A 25205-nucleotide genomic window follows, 5' to 3' on the forward strand; every position below is an offset into this window, starting at 1 on the left:
GCAGGGCTCGAAAAAACTCAGAAATTTTACCCGTCCCCGAGGACGGCTTGTCCAACAATGTACCCGTCCTCCTTTGAAACTAACCCGTCGCTTCTAAATAAATAAAAATATAATTTTCTCATATTTATTACAAACATTTATATAAATTGCATAATGAATAAGTAGTTACTAGGATTACAAATACTAGGAAATAGGAACCCAGTATTTCTTTTATAAAATAATCTATTTCTTTTATGAAATAATTTAAATGGCAAATGTCAAGTTATCTGGAATGTCAATTTATCCGAGGGTACTGCGTTTTTTAAATGAATCAAATATGACGTTTGCCAGTTCCAGAATCAAGCTAATGATTTACAGAGGTTTCTGCACAAAACTCTGAAAGGAGTTTTCCATTTAGGTAGATGTTCATAATTGCATTTAGCGCCTCCTGTTTAAGACCAGTACGTAATGTTTCTTTTTTTTTTTTTTTTTTTTTTTTTTTTTTTTTTTTTTTTTTNAGTTCATTGCTGAAAAGTCCCTTTCAACCGCTGCAGTACGGGAGACAGAGAAAACATTAATTCCACCATGCGCAGTATGTTGCTATATTTCTAGATTAGAGGGTCATTTTAGAAATGAGGCGCTAGACCCTTGTAAGATAACAAAAATTGAAAATGTATCGCCAACATTAACGGGAAAATGGCCGTCCGCGCGGACGTCAGATTCGAGAAATTCGTTGTCCGCGGGGAATTTTTGACCGCCGAGGACGGGCGGACCGGTGGTTTTTCGAGCCCTGTTACATTTATAACACATATATTACATACATTTTTCCTCCATAGTTTGAGCATGTCCTCCCCACCATGCTTCTACATTAGCCCAACGAAGAAATATGTTTGTTTATGCCTATTGCTAGATAATCAATTATGCAGAGCAAAAATTTATATTAAAATAGGTAAAAATACTCATAATTTATAAGATATTGTCTCTTTTAGTGGAAATTCTGAATATAAAATATGTTAATAAATGATAAAGAGAAAATTTGAAAGTTACCTTTGTATCTTAAAAACTGTCTTTTGCAAATTATTATTATCTTTTACAAATTCATATCAAAACCAGGAATTACATAATCAAATTCAAAGGTATGCGGAAAAAAATCTAGCAGTTTTAAATATATTTTAAAAACAAAAGTTTATGTTAATAATTATATATGTATGTAAAAACTAACATTAGGAAAATTTCAAAAGCCTTTGGTCTAATTAGTTTAGATGTATAGACCTTTAGTACTGCATATTTTTAACATCTAAAGGCCCTTGTTTCTTCGGTGTTTCTTTTTTTTAAATGAAAGAAACTATTTTCATATTTTTAAGGATAAGTTAATGAGAGTATAAAAATGTCCTTGAATATGTTAAATGGTATTAAAATCTACTTTTAACCTTTTTGTGAGTTCATCACATAAGAAAACTAACTAGGAATTTCGGTACGAAATGGTTTAACAAAATGAATTTTAAATTGTTGAAATAAATATTATGTTAAGCTTTCTAAGTGCATATAGGTTCTTGTATACTGATATTTTATGGAATTACATAAAGTTAATAACTGGAAAGTACCACTAATTGGTAATACATAAGAATTCCATAAATAACGCTATGTATATAAGAAAAACATGATACGGGATAGATTAGAGACAAATGAGAATAAATATTTGTTTTTCGTCTGTCTAAGTTGGCCACTAAAGCAACGCATCTTTAATAGTTAACTTACACACGTGACACTGTACCCGGCGCAGAGTGTATTGCATTTTAGTTCATTAATACTTGAATATTAGATGAAAATACGTATGTTCAAAATATGTGTTTTGGATATCACTTAATTTTAAAAAGAACTTATTTAAGCAATATCAAATGCAGTTTATATAAATGAAATTTAAAAAAACGAACGAAACTAATGAGCCTGTCTAAATTGACAGCTAAAGCAATGCACCAAAAATATTCAATTTACATGGAAGGCACCGTACCTTGCGCATAGTATATTGCAATTTGGTTCATTAATACTTGAATATTAGATGAAAATATGTTCAAAATATGTGTATTGGATATCACTTAATTTTAAAAAGAACTTATTTAAGCAATATCAAATGCAGTTTATATAAATGAAATTTAAAAAAACGAACGAAACTAATGAGCCTGTCTAAATTGACAGCTAAAGCAATGCACCAAAAATATTCAATTTACGTGGGAGGCACCGTACCTTGCGCATAGTATATTCCAATTTAGTTACTTGAATATTGGATTAAGAAATATTCAAAAAATATTTAATAGTAGATCCCTTAATTTTAAAATAGGCTTTATTAAGCAATATAAAATGTAATTAATATATTGCAGTTTATACAAATAAAATTAAGAAAAATGACTTTTAAGTCGATAAGAACGTTAATAAATGAAGAGCCTTAAGTTCTCTTTGTAAAACCATTTCTTTAATATTCAAACTCAATAATATTATAATATGTTTTCTTGAATTCAAGCAAAAACTCTGCGACATTAAGGCATTATTTTAAAAAAATTAATTAAAAGAAACTAGAATTTTATCCTCCAGAGAACAAGCCCCCAATATATTCGATAACATTGGGTAACAATTCGATAACATTCGATAACAATTTTATCATTAAAAAAGTAATTTAAGTTTTTTTTCTGTTTGTAAGCCTTAACAAAGTGATTGTCTTCGTAAAAATATAATTGGATTTATTCCCGTTGGCTTGAGTTTTTAACTTACAATAAAAAATTATTAAAATTAAGGAATTTAATTCAAGTTACTTTTTGGAAAGTTTCATGACATATCTTGACATATCTTTCCTGATATACATTGAGTCCAGTGAATAATATTTCATGATAAAGATGTGAAAAAATACACTTTAATAACACATTAAACACACAGAAAAAACATTTTGACAAAATTGGAGAACTATGTGGTAACAATAATTATTTTATTATTTGATGATTATTTAGCAATTATATGAATATTTATGGTAAAAAAAACATAATTCTAATTATATAAGCCAAAATGTACAGTATTTAAACCATTCGATGGACAATTTTTCCTTTTTTCCACATTCAGTAAATTCTACAAATTTAAGAAGTAAATTTAACAAATAAATGGTTCATATACCATTTTTTTAGGTATCATGATAAAATTATGAAGTTAACCACATTGGCCAAATTTTATCCCACCTTATAAAATAAAACCATATTTTATTGTTAATTTTACTAAAATCATTACCAAAGTGCTTCGGTAAAAAGTATCAAACTTTCTGTGATTCCCAGGTAGCCAGAAACACGATAAACAACTAAAGAAAACTAATTAAGCAAAATCAGTTGATTTTTCTGAAGAAAAAGATATTTTACTCATAAATTTACTTTCTTCTAAGCAAAAATCACATTTTCTGACATGATTTAAAGCTCGGATCTCAGGAGGTTATACAAACTTAATCAAAAATAATATGAGAACAAATTTTATTTTTCATATTATTTAGATCTCTATTTTTTTCAGGACTCGATTTGCAAATAAATCGTAAATACATTCTTTAACAGAGATTTTCTCTTTTTCTTGTGGAAGTATGAAATCGTTATGACAATGATTGCGTGTTTTTTAGAATCTTCTTTGCACAAAAAGTTCCAAATATTTACTTTTGGGTAGAATAATAAGAAGTCATTACCGAAACTCTTTTTTTTTTCAAAGTCTAGTCACAATAGATCATTTTCTGACAAAAGCGGAAGAAAACTGTTTGGTCTTTCTTTAAAAAAAATATTTCTTTGCGCTATCCCACTTAGTTTCCCAAAGTAATCGCATTTTGGGTTTAAAAAAAATCATAACAAGATTTTAAATATTATTTAATACGTTGTATTAGTCCGAACTGTAGAGAGCGAAAAATCTTTTCATCTTGTTTTCAGATTATCATGTACTAAGGTGTAATTTTTAACCTCAAACATGCTAATCAATTAATGGAGCCGATATTTTTAGTAAGATACATCAACGTACTTTTTCTGAATAAACTTTTCTCCGACCCATTTGGTTTCTTCAAATATGAGATTACCAATCTGGACTCTTTTTTTATCCCTTTTTTTGCCTCTTTCATCATATATCTAGAGGATAATAAAAGTTTTCTTAAAAGTTATGATTTACATGAAATTATCTTCGGAAAAACAAGTTTTTTTTTCAAATTTCATATGATTATTAGACAACTGATAGCATTTTGGATTTAAAATTACACCGTATTGTTATTCTCAAGAATTTGGAAACCTTACAATTCAGTTCTTTTTTTGATTATCAATAAAATATTTAATGAAAAAAATATAATTGCGAAAAAAACTATATTTTGCAAGATATTATCTTTGGATAAAAGACTTTCATAATCATGAGCAAAATTATTTTGATTCCCGTAAATAATTTCAGAAATATTGTGAAAAATGCATGAAGTTAAATAAACATTAAGAGACTTATGCCATTTGTATCAAATATTCCATGCTGCGGCTCCTATTTTGAGGTTCAAAAAATCGATTCATGAAAATTGGATTTCAGTTCGTGATAATCCGATCATTAAGTCAAAAGTTATTAAGATGTTCCTTTTTTATTTTGCACCTGTAAATAATTCAGGCGCTTTAACGAAAATAAGCAACTAATAAGAAAACGAAACAATTCCAAAATTTTGAGTGCCTTAAAGGACATGATTTTACCATTTACTTTAAATGGTAAAATCATGTGTCATTCCATCACCATAAAATAAAAAATACATCATATTAAACTTTGATTCATATATTTAAAAACATAATAACAATTAAAATATGTTTTTTGAGTATTTTTTCAATAATAATGGAATGGTACTGAATATATAAATGTTCGAAAGATATATCAGTTATTGACTATAAATACTGATTTGTTTATTAAAATGCATCTAATTTTTTTTATAATTAGTGACTACATAACTGCAAAATTTCACTTGAAATTCTTTCTACGAAACATATCACTTGTTAGCATTTTCCGCACATTTAATGCACTTTCTTTTTCAATTCCTTATAATAAAATATGAACTCGAGATAAAATATCTTTAAATTAAACAAAGTCTTCAAAATTGTTCATCAATCATTCTAAAATGGCATTTGAATGAAATATTATTCTTGTAACATTTCCAACTCGTTTATAATAATGACAAGAATTAGCGAAATTGAGTATCGGTACTTAACATAATAAAATGTTTACCATTATTTTCTAACCAGGAATGTTTTAAATTTTTACACTTGAAAGAGTTTCCTTTTAATGAAACTCTCAATAAAATTCTCCTAAATAAATTAGATGAATGCATGAAAAATTCATTCTGAAATGACTTGTGATTGAAATATTATTATAGAAGCAGAGTAAATACGTTTTAAATTATGTCAGATTGGTGACAAACCGTCTTTCGGGGTTCATTTAAGATCATTTATTTAAAATATTTATTTCTTTTAAAACTTGGTTATATATATATATATATATATATATNAAAATTTTTGTATTATATATATATATATATATATATATCGCTTTAATTTATGCGTATTTTTCTGTTTGTAAAACTTTGCAAACCTCTTTGGTTGTAGAATTTAATTATAATTCAATTCAAATAACTTTTTGGACTGTTTAATGTCATATAAATATCTTATTATTTGAGTCTAGTAGATTTTGTTTCATTACCAAAATGTGAAGAAATACAATATAATAATATACAGCATGTAGAAATGCTATATTTTAAAATGAATAAATTTTTCTGTAGTAATTAAAAATGAAAAAGGTAACAGGTGGACGGTGGAAGTTTAAAACCAAATTTTCATTATTTATCCAATCATTTTGAAATTTTAGCAAACTATTTGTAATATTAATAGAAGTCTGTGTTTTCTTTTTTTTACATTTTTCTTAAATTTTTTTACCTAAATTTGTTGTTTTTGCATATCTAAATCTATTTAAGCTGATAGGGTAATCGAATAAATTTATAACGTACAGAAAGTTTTTATTTTCACCAAAACATTCCTCTAAAATCCAACTTTAATTAAATTCATTCAAAAACTCAAAAATGAAATGTTATACCAACCAAATGCATTCATAATTACGCAAGATATTAGGAGTATACGAAAAAAGTTTCATAAAAGTAAATAAAAAAAAACTTTTTGAAGTTGCGAGAACAATGAAAAAATCTATGATGAGTCAACGTGAACTACATATTAATGAACTTTTTATAATTCATACTCTATAATTCATATTCTCATATAATTCATATTCGTTAACAAAAACTCCGATTTAGAAACTGTTAATTACATATAAGTAACGCGAGGATTTGAAAAACAAAATATTGGATATTTGAAGACTTTTTTCATTCCTAACGCACACCTTACTTAATTAAATTTAAAAGAATCTATATTTCATCCCATTTATTCCGCTCTAAATTATATAATTCTAAGTAAATATCGTATTTTTAGCTAAAATTCAAAGCTCGGTTTTTAGAAAGATATAATGTAATTACTAGGATGACTTCTCGGCGAAAAAAAAGGTACAACGAAAGTTAGATTCGAAATTTCCCTGTTATTTTCATGATCTGTCATAAAATTTTAATGAAAAGTTTTGTTTGGCTTAATTCAGACTTTTCAAGCAAAATACCAGAATAGGGTAAAATTTACCGCGTTTTTGACTCTATGGGAACACCAAATATACTCCGTAATTTTTACCGAAGCACTTTCGTAAATATTTTGGTATAATTAACAATAAAATGTAATTTTATAAGCTGTGATTAAATTTGATAATTTTATCATAGCATCTTAGAGCATGGCATAAAAACCATTTATTCGGAAAAATTTACTTTTTAGTTATGTATTTTTTACTGAATATGTAGTAATAAGAACTACAACAATCAGAAAACCATAATTTCCAGTAAGCCAAATAAAAGGTTTAAATACTGTAAAAAGGTTTGAATATTATAAAATACCGTACTAATATAATATATATTTCGGTTTTATTACCAGAAATATCATTAATATAGAGAACTTTAATTTAAACAGAATTTTTTTCTCCGTGCTGGGCTAAGACTTTGATACATAAATCTCAATTTATATTTTTTGACAAAATAAAATAATATTACTTTAGTTTTTTTTTCAAAGAAAACTTTTCTTTAAAACTAATTCAAATCAATAATAATTGATTTGAAAATGAACAAATCAAATTCATTTATTTTAATTTCTAATATCGCTTAGTTAATTTTTTTCAAAAGTTTATATTTTCAATGAGATAAATTTTTATTTGCTCTAATAAACACGTACCTTAACTAAGTAATAAAAATATATTTGCTATGGTCCCTGATATTTCTAAACGTTGTCGTTAAATGTTTATAAATCATCGAAAACATTTTCCAATTTTTTAAGTGGTCACAAAAATATTTATTTCTGACATATGCATTAGAAAAGGACATCCATTTATGAGAAGTCTTTTTCAAATGATAGTAAAAATGCTTTATTCAACAACATAAAAAATAATATAATCGATAAATAAACGTTTACAAATGTCACAACACTATTATCTAAATCAATTTTTCTTTCATCAGTATCAACTCAAATGATCGATTGTGTTAAGGAGTTAAGTTTAGACTCAATATATTTTTTGTTTCGATTAAATTTGCATATTTCCTGGTAACATCTTTATTGACAAGTAAAAATATAAAGTTGAATTAAATTACAGTTTTCTTTGTTATTTTTTTCTCTCCAGGTTGTTACAGAGAAGCGTTATGTTTAATCCTAATCAAATCTATAAAGTAACCTGGTTTTCAAAATTAAGTAGATTTCCATATTTCACTGACTATTTCCAGAACTACTGGTCCAATTTAAAGTAAATTTATTTTTAAGATAAATTTATGCAATACAAATGAAATAAAATTATTCGACAATTGTTTAACACTCATCGGAGTCAAAAGATATGAGTCACACAATCAAACAAAAAATTGAGAAATGGGATGAAAATATAAGTTCTGAATGAAACAGTAATTTTTTCAATATATTTCATAAATTTCATATCAAGGTTGTTACAGAGAAGTCATGCATAAATCCTAATCAAATGTATAAAGTACACTGGTTTTCAAAATTAAGTGGATTTTCTGATTTCACCGACAATTTCCAGAACTACTGGTCCGATTTAAAGTAAATTTCTTTTTAAGATAAATTTATGCAATACAAATGAAATAAAATTAATCGACAATTGTTTACAATCAGCGGAGTCAAAAGATATGAGTCACACAATCGAACAAAAAATTAAGAAATGGGATGAAAATATAAGTTCTGAATTAAACAGTAATTTTTCAATATATTTTATAAATCTTATATCAAGGTTGTTACAGAGAAGTCATGCATAAATCCTAATCAAATGTATAAAGTACACTGGTTTTCAAAATTAAGAGGATTTTCTGATTTCATCGACAATTTCCAGAACTACTGGTCCGATTTAAATGAAATTTTTTATAGATAAATTTATGCTGTACGAACAAAATAATTAATTGATATTTAATATGTAATACACATGCAATATCATTGCTTAACACTCATTGGAGTAATTGGTCGAAAAATTGAACAAAAAATGGAGAAATATGGTGTATGGATAAGTTAAAATATAAATTTTGAGTAAAATCGTAATTTTTTCAAAAAAAATACTTCTCATGAATCTTATATCAAGGTTGTTACAGAGAAATCTTATGCATAAATCTTAATGAAATCTATAAAGTTCCCTGGTTTTCAAAACTAAGAAGATTTCCTGATTTCGTCGATTATTTCCAGAACTATTGGTCCTATTTAAATTAAATTTATTTTCAAGGTAAATATATATATATACAAACAAAATAATTATTCGTTAATAATATAACACACGCAATATCATTTCTTAACACTCATAGAGTTAAAAGATACAAGACATTGGTCACACAATTGAATACAAAATAGTGAATTAAGTTGTATTTACAAGTTCAAATATAAATTCTAAATTAAATTGTAATTTTTTGATTAATTTTTCTTCCTAAATCTTACATAAAGGTTTTTGTGGAGGAGTTTTATGCATAAATCATAACCAAAACTATAAAATAAACTAGTTTTAAAAATTAAGAGGATTTTCAGATTTCGTCGATTATCTTCAAAACGTGAGTATTAAAAACTCCATTTTTAATACACTTAAATTTAAACATTTGACGCAGATAGAACCCATGTGTCCCTTTTATAATTTTTTTCTGGTGCTCTAATTACAAGCAAAAATGTATTTTAGTATTTTTCTAAATTTTGAAAAAAAATATGTAATAGTTACTAAAAAAAATCTGACTGAATATCAGAATTATATTTGTACTAATACATAAAAACTAGAAAAGGTAGTCAAAAACTTATGAATAATTGATATTGTAAATTAAAGAAATTTTAATGATGAATAACTGTCTCTCTTAGATCTAAATAATTGCGAATAAATGAAAATTTGAAAAATTATTGTTAAGAAGTGAGCCGTATTTGAAAAATCTTATTTTTGACGTAGAAAGAGACATCTATGTTACATGTTATAATTCATAACCATAAATTATTGAAATGCTAAATGCTTATGCCTGATAAAAAGCTAAATCTTTTACCCTTATTTTGACCTAAATACAAAATAATGAAAAAAAAGTGAAAAATTTGCTTAATAAAATGTCTGCATCAAATGTAAAGCAAGGCTCCTATTAAAATATTTCCAGTAGATTTTCATGTGGAAGTGCAACCATAAATGATGTATAATTGCATATTTATTATCCGACAGAAGAATTCGGTAAATAGAGAACCACTTTGATCTGTAAAGGTATCTACTATCAGAATCCAGAAAAAAAACTTTTATTAACGATTTCTCATTCAGTTCTAATTATGATGATAAATTATTATTGCAAAAAAATTCTTGCAAATTTTCTTTGCAAATTCTAAAATTTTTATTTAACATATTATAAATTTTTTAATATGCTAAATATAATAGAATTTTTGTAATTTTCTTTTACAATCTTTTCAATTTAGTCTTTTAAAACTCAAACAATAAAGTTTCCGACTAAGAGAACATTCTTAAGGTAACCTTTTATAGCCAATAATACTTTTATCAGCTGAATGAATAAAAATTGGCTACGTATTCAAGGTAAAAATTGTTATTTTTGATAACTTGTAACGTAATAATTATTTCGGGGTAGTCCAAATATATTTTAGTTATTACTTACAGATCTGAAAAACTATCTGTAAAAAGTTCATCCGAACTAGAGGGACACTTAGTTGTAATTTGGCTGCAATTGGTGAATGGCAATTCACTTTTTGGATTTTGGCTATGTCTGTATAACTTTAATTGAAACATTGAAAAATGAACATCAAAGCAATATTTAGAGAAGATGGCTCTAGGTAACGATAATTCACCTCCCAATGAGGTGACCCAGGCTCGAATCCCAGCGGTGGCTGATTGATACGAATTCTGGTCCCAGCTCGCGCAGATCACAATGTTTACGTAAAATATCCTCAGTGGTAAACAGAGCATGGGTTAGAATCCCCTTGCTATGTAGGTATTGATGAAGCTAACTTATTGTTAGCTCCTTTAGTGCTTTCACAAGGTGGTCTAATAGTTTGCTATTTCATGTTAATAACTTCGCTCTCGCATGAGGTAATTATTTTTTGCATTCCATCTTGAAATATTTTCTTCAAATAATCAGCCAGGTGTGACGCTAGCAGCTTGGCGCTGTCACAGCTTGCAATTTTATATCTTTTACCTTTTACTTGAATTTTCATTATTTTTGCATTTGTATCTTTGTGTCATATATATATATATATATATACATATATACAATGAGTAATCACGTAATCTTTGGTCAAGATATATATATGTAGTCCCTGGTCAAATTATTAGACGCACTATAAGGTTCTATCTTAATTATCAGGTGATGCTATGCAGCTTTATTATTTTTTTCTCGGCTGAAACCAATTTGCACATGCTTACGCTCTTGTATCAATTGGTTAGCATTGTAATGCAACACGTTAAGAATAAAACCAAGTAGGAAGTATATAAAAAATCTCCTGAATGAAAACCTATTACATGTATGTTTTAATATAAAAGTATTGCATATAAACTCGGGTAAAACATCTAAATATTAAAAAAAACTACAGTGCGTCTAATAATTTGGTCTAATTATTGTAATATACTAAGGTAATACCTTATATAATAAATATTCTATATTTATATAATGCATCTTTTAATTGAAATAATCGTCGAATTTATATTATATGTCGTCTAATTTAACAATTGATACACGAACGTAACAAGTGCAAGCCGGTTTCAGACACTTAGTATAGTATCACCTGATAATTAAGATTTTTCATACAATCTTAAAGTGCGTCTAATATATATATATATATATACATTAGGCATTTTAACAAACCCACTACTCAGCTTTAAACCCCACTGAAAAAAATTAGAAACTAACCGAATGAAAATAACAGGAATAAAAGGCAATGCAACAAAAACGGAATAATGTGAATTAATTAATATTATATTTCACTTAATCTAATAGTTTTTAGACAATTCAATAAATTCAGTTAAACTGATACACCAAAAATATTCAAATGATCATTGTATAAAACTGATTTTTAAAAAAACGCTTATTTTGATCAAAATTGAAAAAACATTAAATATTTTCAATTATATTATTTTCAGGATAAATGCTTTTGATTTCTATTGGCGTGTAATTGAATTTAAGTATCCTGTGTATAAATATTAGAATGAATGTATGTGTAGCGAATATATATATAAATAGATAACATAATGACATTTCCTAACATCCACGGCACCTGCCCTTACAATGACCATTGCACGAAGATTGTTCATTGATTAATGTTTTTTTTTCCTTTAATTAGAAAGTGTCACGATATTCCATCATTTGTTCGGAGACATAACATTTTTATACTTTTAAAAGTTTTGAGAAGAAAAGAATTAACGGAAAAACATTATCTTGGCTGTAAGCCATTAAGAAAAGAGTAGCACAAAGTATACAGCTTTTTTTTAAGTACAAAACTGTACACATTTGAATAAAAAAGTTCGGATTTTTTTTTTATTCATATCATGATTTTTAGAAAACAATTCTAAATTAAATTATTTACTGGATATAAATCTTAAGAAGATCTGTACTTGAATATTTTAAGAAACATAATTGTTGCATAATGTTATGTAATTCAACTTACTCATTTGCATATATGGCTGTACTTTTACTTTCGTTACTTGTACCGCCGGTACAAGTAAAAGGTACGTACTTTTACTTGTACTTCGTTACTTTTTAAATTTAGTACTTTTACTTGTACTTTCGTTACTTTTTTAGGGAAAAAGTACAAGTATTTGTAACGGAAATGTCGAATGAAATCGTTACTTTTTTCTAAAACTCGGTAAGCTTTCTAAAAAAAAAATTTAAAAAAAAATTAAATTTAAGAAAATGCTTATGTATTATAAAATTAATGTGCAATAATATGCATTCACAGCTAACTTCATGTACCTTGATCTCCAGTGGAGCGCTTATTCAGCGTGGCTAAACACGTTCTGCGAAATTCTCGCAGCAGACACCACTTTCGAAATGCAATTATTTTGCAAAATGAATAAAAATATTAATTAGCAAGTTATTTTCATTCATTTTCGAGTTTTATGCATTTATTTAATACATTTTAAATAAAAAATGTTGGATTTTGTTATTACGTTTTTCAATTTTCTTTTTGAACTCACTAATAATACATTTTTGTCTTAATACATTTTTTACTAAATACATTTTTACCTAGTACATTTTTTACTAAAATTATGTTTATGCCCGACCTTGTCAAACAACGCCCAGTCAAATCTCTAAGAACTTCAGAACTATTTGTGCTATTGAAAACTATTATAATTACTATTTTAACTCTTGAAAACTCGAAGGTATTAATTTAGCCGCTGATACTAAAATTCGTTTACAAATTTTAATTATTCCGTTAGGCAGAAATGTTCGGAAAATGATTTTCTCGCATGACTTCAGCATTAGCCATTGTTACAAATAAAACTGTAGACTGTTCTGTTTCAACTTATACTGCACATTCAATTATTTTTTACTAGCTCAAAGATCACAAAGCTATCTGAAACCCCGTGTTTGCTTTGTTTATGTTTGTGCTTTTAAAACGCGTTTCTATAGAGTAAAACAATTTTAAATCAATGGTAATTTAAATAAATAAAAATAATAAACTAAAAATTAAAATCAATAGATAAAATTTCTTTTTCGTGCAAATCCATAAAAAGTTTGATATTAAAATTATATTTGATTTTAAAATTATATTATACGATTATGTTATAAAATTATATCATAATATTCTTCCGAATTTAAAAAAAAATTAATGTCCATAACTTTCAAAATTAAAAATAATTAAATAAATAACAATTTTGCAAATACATTAAAGAACATAAGAATATTATTCAATAAAATTTTAGGTTACTTTGAATTTTCGATTTCCTAAAAATGTACTTTTAAATCGTTACTTTTTTGCTTAGTACTTGTACTTTTACTTGTATTTTTTACTCGTTACTTTTTAAAAAAAGAACTTTTTACTTTTTACTCGTTACTTTTTTTAAAAATACTTCTACTTTCACTCGTTACTTTTTAAAAGTAACGTTGCCATATATGCTCAATTGTAACAAAAAAGACAAAAAGTGGATTTCCTACCTGGATCCATTTAATTTAAAAGCGCATAAATTATGCTAAAATATGTATATTATATAAATTAGCAGCCAAACATTATCTTATAAAATTTTTAGCACTAATATCCTTCAATTTCTAAAATAAAATATTTTTTTTTATCAACATTACTTTTATGTAGAATTCCAACCAAAGGAATTAATTAAAACTAAAATTAACTCCCCCTCTCTATTTAAACCACTGACAGTGGATAAAGCTCATTGTAATTACATTTGCAAAGAGTCTGATTTTCCAAATAGCAGACAACATGTGCCTCATTTCCACAACACCATCAGTGACTCTTTCATCTCATCACTTTTATTATTATTGCACAAAAGAGCTGTCAGGTCGAAAAAATAACATTAATGAAATGATTAGGTAAAATGTCAAAAATTTGAACCAAACGCGCCACCATATAATTCCTCTAGCAATGAAAGAGGTTTTGGTGTTTTCGCACTCACTTTCTACAGTTGTGATTTGACAGATTTTAATAGCGTTTTTGTTTTTATCACTTAAATATCAATTTGTGACCATGAATGGGTCTCTTTCTTCATTTTCGCTTAGGATTCTAAAGATATATATTAAAGACGGTCTTTACAGAACGCCTTTATCTTTAAGTCTTCAGGTGCTAACAAAAAAAAAGAGATTCCAGCAGAAAACTTCTTTCCTATGAGGTGGCAATGTCCCAGAGGTGTTTCTTCACTTAGGAAAATTTATCCATTTAAGATCCAGTGTACGTAACATCTGCCAGTTACACACCTCATAATGGTACACCTGGAAATACTATTGCATGATAACGTGAGACGAGAGATCAGACGAAGAGCCTCGAAATAATTTATTTTATAAGTAGCAAAAATAAGATATTTTTGTTAGTTTTATAAGTTAAAAGAAAAAGATATTCCATCAGAAAAAATTCTTTCATGTGATAAGATAACGTCTAAGAAACCTTTCTTTACTTAAGAACAATCAAGAACGCTTTCTATTTAACCATTTGACGTTACATCGGCCAGTTCTTCACCTCATAGTGGTGCACTAGTGATTACTCTCGCATGGCTAACGTGATCCAAGGGGTGCAGAAAAAGAGGTTCAAAAAATTTTAATAAATTATTTTATAAGTGCTTCAGGTTTTCTTTTTTAACAAATTAGTATTTCAGCTGCGAAGGATGGCAGAGAATCATTCAGATTCCGATGAGGAATTCTAATTGGTGTTAGAAGAGGTTCAGAAAAAGTGGACTATGGAAGCAAAAAATTTAAATCAGCAACTGACTGTGCAAAATATGCTAAGACTTTGGGAAGTCCTGAATTAATGGCAGTCTGAATTACAAGAAAAATCAGCAAATATCAATTATTAGTCGTCTTCGAGGAAAAGTTTCATAAGAAGTTCCTCCTCTCCAGACCACTAAAGAAGTTGACATAAGAAATAAACAAAGAGAAGACTAGCTGCTGACGAACATATAGAGAAACCGTATAGAGAAACTCACTCCAAAGTCAGAGAAGACTAGGTATGAGATAATCCAAAAAATTGAGGCTCAAGCTTAGTATAAAGAGATTTAAAAAAAAATAGGACTCCCAATCTAGGTGGAGAATCACACTGAGAAACTGCAAGCAGAGATCCTAGGAGACTCCCAGCCATCAGTGCTCAGAAAACGCCGCTCCATTCCGTAAGAAGGTAAAGACGAACACTCTAATAGAGAGATTAAAAGATGAGAAGTCCTGAAAGTTGAAGAGATGGAGGCATATTTACCCATACCGGAGAGAGAATGATAATCATTAGGTTATTTTAATATACGCTCATCAATTTGGGAAAGCCGAAAAAGAGTCAAGATAAAAGAATATTATAAAGCATTGAATACTGCCGAGTTAGTCATTAGGTGGAAGACTGCAAACACCCAGACGCCAGTGTCAATAACTGTAAGTCAAGGACTTAATGACAAAACAGTAACTGCTGCATCAAGTGCAGAGAGACTAATGAAAATTATTGAACCAATCTAAAGCCGAATCACTGTTCATCTAGCATTTACCACTCTTCTATTAAGATGATTCAAAAGCATATTCAAAGAAGAAACGCCAACAAACAATTGAACCACTGAAGACCTGAGCTCTCTATTGACTGACCAATTGAGACTCTATCCCATGGATCCGTCTACCACTGAGGATGTCAGCACTGTGGTCGGTGTGAGCAGGGTGCGGAATTCGAATTGACCAGCTATTGCTGGGATGGAATCTGGGTCACCTCATTGGGAGGCGAGCGCACTATCCCCTGAAATAATTCATTTGGTATTTTTTCTGTTCATGTGGTAGCGATTTCTAAAGAAATTCTGGTTTTTAAAATTATAGTTCTTATTACCGCCCACTTAGTAAAAAATAAAAAACAGAAAAGTAAATTTAGCCAAATAGATATTTTTATGCCATCTTTCAAGACACCATGATAAAACTACCAAATTTTACCACATTTACAGTATATAATAACAAATTTAACCACATTTACCACATTTTATCACATATTATTTTATTGGTAAAATTAAATTAATTAATTTATTTAATAATTTTAACAAATTATTATATTATATTGTTCATTTTACCAAAACCATTACAAAGCGATACTGTAAAAATTGCAAAAAATTTTAAAAATAGCACATTAATAAAATCAAAATATACGGTATTCAAACCATTCATTTACTGATTTTTCTGTTCATATGGTAACAATTTACCTGATAATCCGGTTTTAAAAATTATAGTTCTCATGACTACATATTATGTAAAAACTGAAAAGTAAATTTAACCGAATTAAGGGTTTTTATGCCCTTCTCTAAGGTATCATTATAAAATTACCAAATTTTACCATACTTATCGAATATTTGCACAAATTATGAAACCATTTTTAATTGTTAATTTTACCGAAATCTTGTTCAGAGCCCAAAGCTCATCGGTAAAAATTACCGAGCTTTTTTGGGTTACGGTAAAATCAGAAACACAGTATATTTTACCATATTCTGCTAGTTTTGACCATATTTTTTCCTCGGTGTAGAAAGTAAATATACTCGCCTGATAAGCTATCAGACAGGCTCTATACCGTTATTTAAAATTTTGGTTTTTCTTTCTATTTATTTATTCAATTTTGAAAGAGCATTGTATGAATCATAGAAAAACAGAAAATATTTGAAATCAGACGTTTTCCTTCAACAGTCCTATCTAATGTAGCAAAAGAAGATGAACGTTTCTTGTTTAAAAGTGTAACAAACTGTATAAATAAATTTTATACTCTTTAAACATTGCTTTGTAGGCCACATATTTCACAATTTGAATTAAAGAAAATTTATATTTAAAAATAATAATCAATCAGTATGTTACGTAAACAATATACTTATAATATATTGTATAATATATTATATATTAAAGTATATAGAATATTTATAATATAATATATTAAGAAAATTTTTGTACATAAATAATAATCAATTGGTATATTACGTAAACTATGCCTTTTTAATATAAATCTATGACTGATCTTTATAAATTTTTATTTAACGGATCATTTTACCTTCTCTTACTTTAATAACTCTCTTTATTAAAATCCAACTACGAGGCAGAGTTGAACAATAGAAAAAAATTGTTTCCGCTAATCAATTTCAAATTATTATTTAATTGAGTATCTAGTAAAAAATATCATTTTAATAGTTTCTATATGCTCCAATGTCATTCACTGAATATCATCCCTAAATGATATCCTTAGCAAATATCAATAAACCAACTTTAATTTGCATGCATATTTTGAAAGAAAAAATAATGCATCTCAATTCAGAAATATAATTAATATCATCCATGTTTATAATCAAGTATAAATATACTTAATTTAATTTATTTACATTTAAAGCTCTTGTAACCGTTTAGAAAAAAAATGGAGTGAGCGCATTCAATTTACAGCACTAAAACCCAATTAAAAATTAAAGTTTAAAGAAGAAGAAGTAGACAGAAAAAGCTTTTAAGAGCATAATTAAATCAAAACGTAGTATTTTGTAAGAGATCCTTGAAAGTAACAAATTATTTTAGCAGCAGGCACGATCCTTTAAGAATAAAAAATACTAGCCCTCTTTAGCTGCAATATATAGCAAAAATACTTACATTTTCAGTTTTTCTTTATATTCTGATGTTTCTAAAAAATTTAAATAAAACACTCTCATGGTTTTGAAAATTCTACTAATTCCAAAATCGTTCACTGAGGAAAACTGTATGGTCAAAACTACCAGAATATAGTCAATTTTATCGTGTTTCTGACTCTATGGGAGCACCAGAAAGCACTGTAATTTTCTCCAAAACACTTTGGTAAAATTAACAATAAGATATTGTTTTGTAATATGTGATACAATTTGGTAATTTTACTTTGATACCTTAGAACATGGTATGAAAATCGGTTCTCTCTAGTTTTGTATTTTTTTTAATAAATATATGACAATAAAAACTATAATTTTGAAACCAGAATTTCTGAAAAATCGTTACCATACAAAAAGAAAGATTGCTAAATGAAAGGTTTAAAAATCTCATATTTTGTATCTATTACCAGAATTATGAAACTCTTACCAGAAATGCCGTTACAGCACGTTATCGTACGAGTACAGCTATTCAAACCAGCAAACGATAAATTCAACCATTATTCTTAAGATTGATCTCCATCCATTTTTGAGATAAATCTATTCTTTATATACTTCTACAATGAATGAAGTAGAGCGTTTAAATTTTTATACTTTTTTTTAAATTGACCTTCTCATATTTACAGTTTAAATGAATAGTTTATTCATCAAGGGTATTAGGGTCCTTTCGACAAATTAAATAGTCCCCTCTTTTTTCGATCCATTTCGATTCTTTTTTGATACGACATTGAAGGGATGTTGTTACATTATTGATTAAAAATAAAATCTTAACAACCAATGCTCCGATACTTTGCGGTCCCCCTAATATTTCCTCAAATGAAAATAAACACAATCTTTAAGTAAAAAAAGAAAAATTAATTGATACGGAAGTATGTAATTTTTAAAAATAACTTGTCATATGAATTTCTCCCAAATGAATTTATATTCTAATGACTTTATTTAGTTCGTTTTTTAAGTACTTATAATAGATAGTTTTTTTATTCAGATTGATGAAAATTATCTTTTTTGTATTGTCCTTATTATTTTTGCATGTTCTAAATAACTATACTTTTCCAATGACTATAATATTATTAAGAGTACGTAAATTAAAACTTTTAAAATAAAACCTTAGTCATGTCTGTTACCAAATAAAATGGCAGGCATTGCATATTAGGAGAGAATAACTCACTAAGGGAAATAATTCTTATTAAAATTCTATTTGATTTAGATTAAAAATCTAATAAGCTAACTTTTTCAGTTGAATAAAGAATGAAATAAATACTTACCACTATGTCTATTTCATCCTCCAAACATGAAACAACATATTATGAGATTCCAGATGTGCAGTTTATAGAATATAAAAAGGTGTGTAGTAACAGCCCCGTCATTAAATTCCGGACAGCAGCTTTTAGTTATGCAGACTAATATATTATTTTACATTTCATAATGTAATTTAGAGTTTTTAATTGAGTATAAAATATATTTCGTTTCTGGAAGGCATTTTTGAGATTTTATTTTCCCATCATTCCGTGGAACATTATTTTCCCTAAATAATGTCATTTAATGTGTATATATTTTTTTACTTGTCTGCCATGTTATAAAGCAAAATCATATAAAATGTCTCTCCCAAGAAAAAATGCTTTAAATATTTTCAGATGAAAATCAAATGGTATTTAATTGCGAAAGCACCCCGTGCCTAATCATAAGGGTTAAAGAAAAGGGTTACAGAATTAAACTTACCCCATTTAGATCAACATTTAGTATCCACTTAGGTCAATCAAACTTGGTAAACATGTTACAGATATGGGAAAAAAATCTGCAATGAAAAATAGTTCACATTTCGACTAATAGACAGCACTTTCTTTGCAACAAAATGTTATTACTAAAATTTAAAGAGGTTTTTAAAAGCCAGAAGTATTGACTTAAAATTCATCGACACATAGCATAAAAATGAGCTGGAAAAGGTAATTAATAACTTCTTGGAAACTGGAGTATTTGAAATGTGCTGTAAAAATAAGAACAGAAGTGGCTTTCTGACATTACATATGTTGCTGTAATAGACCACGAAGCTCTTTGTGTTTTAGGTAAACTCACTAAAGTGCATTTTGAACGTGTATTTGGCTACAATGGAATGTCTATGCAATGATTATCGAAATTTTGTCCCCAATTTGTGTTTTTTGTTTTTCATGCACTTGTTCTTATTACCTTGGGATCAAAGTTTTCACTATTTATTTTGTATGGTTCATATTAACCATGAACCAAATTTCCACGCTATCCTTGAACACTGCTAAAGCTGTGTAACTCAAACTATGAAAATTGAGTCTTAGTGGGCGAAAACCCGATCATTAAATCAAAAGTTGTTCTGGGTGACTATTTTTGCTCGATGTACAATGAGCAAAAATAAATAGATAAACGGACCAACCTAAATAACTTTTGATCTTATGATCTTTAGTTTGTATTCTGCTACAAAAAAAGCACAAGTTTTACTTTCCTTCAATTTAATTTTTTCCGTATTTTGACTAAAAGTTTTTAACAGCAGAGACTTTCAATAAATTCCTTTAAAATAACATCTTTATTTTTGAAAAATAATGACTTTTAAGTAATATTCTTATCCTAACCAATTTTTATATTTTGCCTAAAACGCAATTGCCATTCTAAAATATTTAGGTATTGTATGGTAATGTCAGAAACATTTTATAATATTTCTCAAATTTCATGCTTTCATAACAAATTCCTAAAAAACATTTGCTCTTCTAAAATGTCTAGATGTTGGATGTAATCTCTAAGTATATTATTTAATATTTCCTGTATTTCATACATTTATAACAAATTCTTAAAGAGCAAGCTCTTCTAAAATGTCTAGGTTTTGTATATAATCTCTAAGTATATTACTTAATATTTCTCGTATTTCGTATTTTTATAACAAATTCCTAAATAGCAATTTCTTCTAAAGTGTCTAGGTATCGTATGTAATCTCTAATTATATTATTTAATTTTTCTCATATTTCATACTTTACATAAAATTTCTTGGCATTCTATAAAATTCCGAAGCATTCTATAGAATATTAGTGTTCATACATTGCTGATAGCATATATGTAGACAAGTAAATACACTTCCACTAAGTTCTTTTTTTAAAAAAAAAAAGTACTTCGATAACATTATTAGTGATTTAGTGCCAGAGCTATACTGATCTTCTAAAAATAAAACAGTACCAAGGCACGTCCCCACTGCTGCGAAAAGATAACCTCACCCGCAAAAAGAAAAAAAATAGAAACTGGAACTAAAGAAGAGACTGGAACAAAAAGTTTAAATAGGAGAGACAAGCCATTCTCATTTTTCCTTGTTTTTTTCAGGAGTGAGAAGCCAGTACAAAAAGGATCATCCATGAAAAATAATAATAACATGCTTTAGATGCCTTTCTCTTACGATAAATGTGTGGTTTTGATTACCTACTTTGTGAAGTTATTGTTGGAAATATTTTTTTTCTGGTATGCATTTTTTTACTTTTGACAAATGACTAGAATTGAAATTGTTTTTGTATTCTTGATAAATTTCTAAAATTGCTTCGCATTATAATGCTTCTTCAGTAGCTTATTATCCCGGCTTTTACTTTTCATAGTTGAGTTTTTATTTTTTTTATTTACACTGTTAGAGGAAATTCTTTCTCGACTTTATTAACAAATATCATCTACTTAGGTGATGAATTACATTTAAACTCTTATAACTAATATTTTATGACCAAGGTTGATCAGCCGAACCTGATTTGTATTTCCGGTTATTATTAGAAATATGATTTTAAACAAAAACCAGAAGACGAGGGAACTCCTGGATCAAGAATAGGGACAACAAAAAAAAATTTAAACTAACCCGTATTTGGACCATATAGAGAGAAAAACCTCGGTAGGGAGCGTTATGTTTAAAATTGTTATTGAGGAAAGCGCATGCAGGAAACATCTGATTACCAGTTAAAGCTTAAAGGTGTTCTCCTCTTTGTTTCACTCTGCAATCAAACAAGCTTTAGTATTTAGTACAATCGCCTTCGTTTATTGTGATTTGTCAAATTTTAAAAGGATTTTTTTTCTCGTATAAATATTAGTTTCAGATCTGCTTTTATTCTGGTTGGAGAAGGATTTTTAAAATATGTATTAATTTTCATCTTTAAAAGACGTATTCTATTAGAAATTAAAAGAGTTTTACCAAGGTAAACTCGTTTTAAAGATATATTTTTAATCCTTACGCATACTGAACTGCAGATTTTAACCATTACTCTTATTATTTTAACCATTATTGAGAATTTCATAAAAAATAATTGGTTAAAATATGCTAAATAAACTGAATGCAAGGAGAAAAAATTCAGTCAAAGTTACCACGCTGTGTAATAATTACATTTCTAGAAGGAAAAAAGAGCATAATTCTGGTTAATGAAATCAAAATGTACGATATTTAAACCATTCATTTGGTAATTTTTCCGTTCATATGGTAACGGTGTACTGGAAATTCTGGTTTTCATTACAACATATTTAGTGAAAAATACAGTACTGAAAAGTAAATTTAACTGAATAAATGGTTTTTATGGCCTGCTGAGATATCATGACAAAATTACCAAAGTTCACCATACTTACCAAATTTTATCACATATTATAAAACCATATTTTATTGTTAATTTTACCTCCGCTTCTGTAAAAGTTACCAAGTTTTTTGGTGCTCCCATAAAGTCAGAAACACAGTAAATTTTACCATATTCTGGTAGTTTTGACCATACTTTATTTTCTCAGTTTATCAATAACTGTGTAAAAAATCTAAAAATTTATTCTGAAAGCAATTATACTTAGATCGATCAGTTAACTAAAGATTTTATTTTTTTCAAATCATTATATTTTACCTATACCGTTAATTAATTTAAAGGAAGTGTTACTTGAACAATAAACTATTTAAATTTAGAGAAATCTATTTTTGAATCTACAATAAAATCACTACATTTTAAGATCTTACTAATTCAACGAAATATTTTGATTTTGGAAAATTTCTTTCAGCAATGCAGAAAGTATTTGCGATAATGAATAATATAACGGAGAACAGTATATCATAACGGATAACACTATGCATGTTTTTGCTTCATAAATATAATATCATGTAATGTTTTGTTTTTCCAGACTCATTTTAAAGGTTATTCATGACTAAAATCGATTTTACTTTTCAAGAATCTCCCAACATTCAGACGCATATAGGAAATAACTTTAAACATTCTTTTTATAGAAACATTTATAAAGTTAATCAATTGGAAATATTCATAGTTTAAAAAATATCTGTCAAATATATAACAGAAAATGTCTTTTGATGAAATAGAGAAATCAATAAAATTCGCGTCGATCGCTAATTACGTGTCTTTTAAATGCCTTGATACCGTTATCCGGGGTTACTCAGGCCACCGGGGTAACTTAGATCATTTTTGCTGGGTACATTTCAGATGCAGAAATTAGAAACACTGTTTTGAGTTTGATTATTATTTTTCATGCTACGAATTTCGCGTTTTATTGAAGTTTAGGTTCACATATGTAAATATTGAGTGTTTTTAAAGGTAAAAAGATAAACCTTTACTTAAGATATTTAAAATAATTTCATCATGATTTTATAGATTTCTTAACCTTAATCGCCTAACTTGCACAAATTCCTGTACTCGTTAGAAACTTTTTTATATATAATTTCAAATAGTCTTTTCAGCGTTGGTTTATTTCTATGATTAGATTCCTATTTTGATTTTGTTCCATATTTTTAAGCCCATTGTTGTTTCTTGTACGGGTAACAAAAACCTCCAGAAAATTTTCCACAAAACTGACTTTTGTTACCCTTCTGCCAAAATAGGAGAAATGGCACTTCAATTAGAGTACCCTTTTAGAGTGCTTTCGCCAGTAAGAGTAGAGTGCCCCAGCTCAGTAAGTGTCCTCCAGTTCTATAAGAGTGACCCGGATCAGTAAAAGTACCCTTTCGGAGTACTTTCCCCACTTAGTTTACCCGGTTCAATAAGAGTGCTCTTTCGGTTACCCCCTGGCAAAATAGGAGAGAAGGGGCCTGAAAGGACACCTCTAGTAAGAGAGCCCTTTTAAAGAATGAATTGATTTCGACTTGAAGTAAGAAAAATATTGTTAATTTTTTTTATTATCTAAACTTGATTTACATTATTTATTAGAAACTTTCAACTCTCTGAAACAAGTTAATTAGTTATGTTTAATTTTTTAACACATTCTTTTTTAATTGTCTAACCAAATATCCTTCGCCGGATTTATGATTTAATAACAGAATTACCGTCATTCGGGGCTACTTTGTGCAGCGGGGGCTACTTTGTGCAAATTCGAATTTGGCATTTTTCAAGTGCTGCTATTCAGTATTATGTTTATTTCACGTTAAAAATGTGTGGAATTTGAAGGTAGAAGTCTCTTCTATTACTAGAAACATTTTTCGAATTTTAAAACAATCTCAGAGTGTGTTTCGTTCATCCAATGTCAACAACTTTCCGAGGACGTCGAATGTCGAAAAGTGTGCGTGGAAACTTTAGCTGTGAAATGCAAAGACGTTGATAAAACAATTGTCGTAAGTGCAAAATTTTTTATTTATATATTAATAAACAATTATATCATGTTAGCGTTAAAAAAATTTGAAAATTAATAACAAATAAACGGAAAATGAAAAAAAATGCACTTTGGGGCTACTTTGTGCAAAGTTTCATTCGTTTTTTTTTTCGACAGAAAAATGGTCAGACGTTATAAAAAAATACCTGGAACGAGAAACTACCGTGATTACACTTTAGAAAAGCTGCAACAATGTTTGCAAGCAGTTGCTGGTGGTATGTCGATTGCAGAAGCTTCTCGGAAGTACAAAATCCACAGAAATACTATCTCTAATAAAATTCACAAGAAACACGTGAAACTTCCTGGTAAACTATTATTTTTCTTCTACAAAGATTTTTCTAATGAATTAATCAAACGATTTAACACATAAAAATATATTTTATAGGACATCAGGTGATTTTGACAGAAACTGAAGAGCAAGTTCTGTCATGTTCATTCAAGCATGTTATGTTCAAATTTATCAATATTATAAATGTTAATGAATATGTAATAATTATTATTTTTGAAATTTCATCCATTTCAATGTTCAAAAATGTATATGGTTTCCTTTTGTTTAAACTCAAATGTTTTGAAATAAACATTCTTTTTAAGAAAAAATTCTTCAAAAAAAATGGTTTTTTAACGCTGAAAATTATTTTCAAACTAATATCTTTACATATCTTGATGTTTTTGTCTTTAAAAATGTCAACAATTAACTTTTTTAA

General features: G+C 27.7%; 1 protein-coding gene across 2 annotated transcripts in view; it reads right to left on the reverse strand.

Moving 5' to 3' along the window:
• LOC107446622 (transient receptor potential-gamma protein-like) overlaps window positions 1-25205 on the reverse strand; it is a 324911-nt gene that overhangs the window by 291529 nt on the left and 8177 nt on the right. The window contains exon 2 of one of the 2 annotated variants that reach the window (XM_071187238.1): window positions 19615-19690. The exons of the other annotated variant lie outside the window; for it this stretch is intronic. The gene's annotated coding sequence lies outside the window, so the exon portion shown is untranslated. The remainder of the gene's footprint in view (window positions 1-19614; window positions 19691-25205) is intronic. 2 annotated transcript variants of the gene reach the window in all.

The sequence above is a fragment of the Parasteatoda tepidariorum genome, chromosome X1 (assembly GCF_043381705.1).
Source record: "Parasteatoda tepidariorum isolate YZ-2023 chromosome X1, CAS_Ptep_4.0, whole genome shotgun sequence".
Taxonomy (NCBI): domain Eukaryota; kingdom Metazoa; phylum Arthropoda; class Arachnida; order Araneae; family Theridiidae; genus Parasteatoda; species Parasteatoda tepidariorum.